A 5,650-nucleotide genomic window follows, 5' to 3' on the forward strand; every position below is an offset into this window, starting at 1 on the left:
CTCATGTCTTCAATCTCTTGTGCAGTCTTGGGAGACTGGTCCTTAGAGAGTGAAACTCCATGCCTAAAGGGTGTTTGGCCCTTTTTGGAGTCTTGCATCGAGAAGCGATCCATCACCTTATCAATATAAGATGCTTGAGAGAGCGACAGGGTCCGGTTTTTCCTATCTCGAAAGATTTGGATTCCCAGAATGTACGCGGCTTCTCCTAGATCCTTCATATCGAATTGCTTTGCCAGCCAGACCTTAACCTCGGATAACTTACCCACGTCATTACCAATGAGTAGTATATCATCGACATATAGTACCAGAAACACAACTTTGCCTTCATGTATTAACTTGTAAACACAAGGCTCATCTATTGACTGTTCAACGCCAAAGCTCTTTACAGTTTCATCGAATCTAATATTCCATGACTTAGATGCTTGCTTTAATCCATAATCTATTGCCATTCAGAAAGGCTGTCTTGACATCCATTTGCCAGATCTCATAGTCGAGAGCTGCAGCTATGGATAGGAGTATGCAGATGGATTTAAGCATCGCGACTGGCGAGAAGGTTTCTTCATAGTCAATCCCTTCTTGTTTGGTATAACCCTTCGCCACAAGTCGTGCTTTGAACGTCTCGACGTTCCCATCAGGACCCATTTTCTTCTTGTATATCCACTTACACCCTACGGGTTTAATCCCTTCAGGAAGGTCTACAAGTTTCCAGACTTTGTTGACATACATCGAGTGCATTTCAACTTTCATGGCGTCAAGCCAAAGGTTTGATTCAGAACAAGCCATCGCTTGGCTATAGGAAACAGGATCATCCATGTCAGAGACGGCTACGAGAGAGTCTCCATAAGACATGTACCTGTCAGGCTTTTGAGTAGCCCTCCCACTACGTCGAAGTACTACTTGACGAGATTCTGATGAGTTAGGTTGTGTTTCAGTTGGGGTAAGAACAGTTCTTACAGATGAGGTAGAAGCTTCCTCACCCAACTTTTCTTCAAGCACAATTTTGCTTCTAGGTTTTGCATCTTTCATAAAGTCCTCCTCAAGGAAACGAGCATTCGTGCTAACGAAAGTCTTATCGTTCTCGGGACTATAGAAAGTAAAACCTTTGGTTTCCTTTGGATATCCAACGAACAGACACAATTCTGACCTACTAGCCAACTTGCTAGTCTTTTGCCTCAGCACGTGTGCGGGGCAACCCCAAATTTTGATGCGGCCAAGATTCACTTTACGGCCAGTACATCGTTCATAAAGAGTACCAGGAACCGTCTTGGACGGAACTTGGTTCAGAATATAAGCAGCTGTTTCGAGGGCATATCCCCAAAAGGAAAGAGGGAGTGATGAGTAACTCATCATTGATCTAACCATCTCCATAAGAGTTCGGTTTCTTCTCTCTGACACTCCGTTTTGTTGAGGTGTGCCAGGTGCGGTAAGCTGAGAAGCGATACGTTCTTCTTTAAGAAAGTCATCAAACTCTCCAGACATATACTCACCACCTCGATCAGATCGAAGGGTTTTGATCACTTTGTCAGTTTGCTTTTCCACTAAAGCCCTAAAGACCTTAAATACGTTAAAGGTCTCGGATTTGTGTTTGAGCAAATAGACAAAACCATATCGCGAGTAATCATCGGTGAAGGTAACAAAGTATTCGTATCCTCCACGTGCCTGTTGGCTGAGCGGACCACATACATCAGAATGTACTAGTTCCAGCAACTCAGTGGCTCTTCGACCTTTATCGGAGAAAGGTCGCTTAGTCATTTTTCCTTCTATGCAGGATTCACAAGTAGGTAGTGAACCTATTGCAGAGGCTTGGAGTGGACCGTCCCTCACAAGTCTCTTAATCCTATCTAGACTGATATGACCAAGTCTTAAGTGCCATAGGTATGTTGATTTTGTTAGATCGGAGGATTCAAAAAGTTTGATCCTCTTTGGCTCCCTAATTAGATCATTATCTATTTCGGTGTCTAAAAGAGAAGGTTGAGTGGGATAGATGTAGAAAAGAGCATTCTTCATACATGCATCAGTGACAAAAGAATTATCAGGAAACGAAATACGAATTCCATTCTTAATGAACTTTAAACAATAATCTTGCTCAAGAAGACGAGCAACGGATATTAAGTTCTTCCCAAAGGTAGGAACAAAATAAACATTATTCAAGTTTAAAGTACGGTCTTCAAAAGACAGCGTCACGGATCCCACAGCCTTCGCAGACACCAGGCTCCCATCACCCCATTTGAAACAGAACTCGACTTCCTCTAAGGTTTTGGTTTTCTTGAAACCATTCAAGGAACATCAAATATGGTTAGTAGCAGCGGAGTCAAGAATCCACGTTGATACATTATCAGCTACTGAGCATGCTTCGGTAACTAGTACAATACTATGTTCCTTTGCTTTGAGATAGGCAGGACAGTTCTTTTTATTGGCCTTGTGAGGTCTCTTCTTAGTTCCAGAGGCGGAGGCTTTGTGCTCAGTAGCATGTGCCTCTCCTTGATTCCTCTTTCTCTTAGTGAGACTTACAGCAATGTGAAGCTCCTTCATAAGCTTGGTAACAGCGTACTCTAGCTTGTTCATGGAGTAGTTCCACTTGGAGGTATCAAGAGATGTGGGGAGAGTTTCTAAGATCATATCTATGACATTCTTCCCATCAATCTCAGATCTTAGGATTTCCATTCTATTCAGATAACTAATGATCAGTATCATAAAGTCTCTAACAGGAGTCCTAGCCTTCATGCGACAGTTCATAAACTGTCGGACTGCTTATTGCCTTATTTGATGCCTTTGCCCTCCAAACATCTCATGGAGAATGGTGAGCATGTCAGCGGCAGTCTCGATGTCACGATGTTGTTGTTGCAACACATTGTTCATTGATGCTAAGATATAGCACCTCACAATCTCATCGGACCAGAGCCAGGCCGCCAAGGCGTCTTTGTCTTCTTGCGTTGAATCATTATTCGTCAGAGGAGGACACGGGGTGGTGAGTACCCATTTGTGCTCGGTAAGGATTATGTCGAGGTTATGTTTCGAATCTACGCAGTTTTTGTTTTCGAGTTTGTTCGAGGAAAAGATGAACGAGAGAAGGTTGAGTGACATATTGCCTATATAAGTTGAAACAAGTTTATGATTAGTCTTAGGTTTAGGATTTAAGTTTTATTTAAGACTTTGATAAAATCCAAAGGTGTTATAAACCAAACGATAATTTACTCCCTCAAGAGAAGGCCGCAAAAAATCTCCATTTATAAGTAAATGACACATCATTAATGCTTAGCCAAGATGTCAATACATCAATTTTGACTAGCCACCTTTTAAATTGGTTTGATCACTCACATCCTTTTGCAGAGCCTCAACGGAGGATTACTAGGGATTGAGCCTAAGTGTGCAACCAACCACTTAGTCCAAAAGATCAACTTTGAAAAACAATCCCCCAAGGGGAGGTCTTGTCATCATCGTCTCACTCTCGGACGTAGCTCATTGAGCAATGATCGAAGCAAAAACGCCTTGGAGTACTCCCATTTAAGAGAGGGTCGCAAGAGCGGCTCTTAGTCCCACGTTAATTGCTTCTTTCATTAGTGTTGGGGATCGTGGGTTACAAACAACAAATATAACCTTCCCACTTAGTTTTTGGAGTTGGTTCATCGACTCTTATAAGTTCGGAAACGGTTTTCCTAGTTATAGAGCGATAGAGCGGACAACTAGAAGAGAATCCTAGATATTCATGTTCAGAGCAGTATTAGTGCATAAAGGCACAAGGTACATACTCCATCTTTTCCTATTTTCTATTTCGGGAAAGTGCATGAGGGAAGTGCGAACTTCAACTCACTCGAACACTTGAAAGTTTGAGATTACACATCTTTTTATTTTTCGGCTTGTCTACAAGGAGACCTACCACTCAAATTTTCAAGAGCATATAGATTTTGAACATATGTGATATAGATATAGTTTTGAAAACATTTTGAAAATTTATTTGATTTGGATGACAAAATATTTTTCAAGTTTGAAAGCGAAAACGGTTTTTCAAAATTCAAACTAGTTTTGTAAAAAAACAATTTCAATTAAACTTTCAAAAATCAAAACATTTTAATCTTACACATCATGTTTATAATCTTATGAAAAACATTTTTTCTCAAGAAATTTTTCTCATTAGAGTTCTATAACTCATGGTAGTGGGGCTGAAAATCCGGAATTCTAAAAAACTGGAGTTTCGGAACAGCCGCACACCTCGGAGTAAAACCGCCATAACTGGCGGCTCCAATGTGCTTTTGACCTGAAACCGGTGTCATTGGACAGAGGACAGACAGAGATTTAATTTGGTTCAAGAATCATTAAATTTCGATTTATGAACAGAGAGTTATGCCACTTTTACAATGGGTTTTACTCTAGCTCGAAGAAAAAGAAATAATTAAAGCTTGGTCCTTTTTAGGTGCGAAAAAAAATCGAGTGTAACGGAACGTTTTAGGATGTTGTTAAAGCTTTTATTTGTGTTTTATTAGCAGGGTAATAACATGGTATAAAAGAAATAACAACATGCATAAAACGATTCAAGTAAATAAAAGAAAGTAGTAAGACAAGAAAACTAGTCACAAAATTTACTCAAACCTTTAAAACACGTTTTTCAATATAAAAAAATAAAAACTTTTAGAACTGATTCTAATGTGTTTTAATAACATCCCAAACTCATAGAAAAACAACATGATTTTTAATTTAAAGGCAAGAGCAATAAATAAAAAAATCCTAAGAAAACAATTCTAACTTGTCACAAAATTAGTAAATATTCGAAAACGATTTTCAAGCTCATATTTTTAAATACATGCACATGCATATCTTTGACCATTGCTCTGATACCATTTGTTGGAATTGATCTAGGGTTTAAGAAAAAGTTTAACGCTTCGTTAAGCGGCAAAATTTTAAAAATTTTCTTTTCAAGTAAAACGGTTTTTACTAACCTAGACAAAGAGCAAGCACATGTAAATAAAAACTATTATGAGCATAGAAGTTTACTAACCTTTCTTGAAGCTTGAACTTTGAGAAGCTTTTGGAAAGTTGCAACGCTCGTCTCCCTCGCAGCACGTCTCTCTTTGTATCCTCGGCACCTCGAGCAACCACGAAAGTTTCTATCACTAAATCACTCGAAATAAAATGAATTAGTGAGTGGGCACTTTTAAACACTACGACTTAAGAACGAGTCTTGAGGTCGCAGAGCTAAACTCTAGGTCAAATGAGGACCTAGGTGCCAAAACAATAAAACGAAATTGACTAGAGAGAGAGGAGAGGGGCGGCCAAGTTCTAGAGAGAGAGTCTCTCAAATCTCTTAAACTTGGATGAATGAAATGTGTGGAATGAGGCTCCTATTTATAGGAGAGGTCTTACCTTCAATAAGGTAGTTTCCTCTTCTATAGAATATCACATATTCATCAGCAAATATTGCCCATTACCTCTTTGATTCACACGGCCATAGAGCATCTAGAAGGCTCTTGGATTTCTTTCCTTTTATGTTTTGCTCTCTCCTTGCCCTAGTTGGCCGCCCATATTGTTTTCCTCTTAGAGGAAATTTGTTTCCTCTTTTTCTTTTGGCAAGTATCTTGATACATTTATGCACAAAATATTCTCTCTATCTCTTGGGTAGTAGGCGCCCATTTCAAGTCTAGAAGGAGCTTCTAGA

The sequence above is a fragment of the Urtica dioica genome, chromosome 5 (assembly GCF_054948205.1).
Source record: "Urtica dioica subsp. dioica isolate 48M chromosome 5, U.dioica_male_clone48M_v1_H2, whole genome shotgun sequence".
In the NCBI taxonomy this organism is placed as follows: Eukaryota; Viridiplantae; Streptophyta; class Magnoliopsida; order Rosales; family Urticaceae; genus Urtica; species Urtica dioica.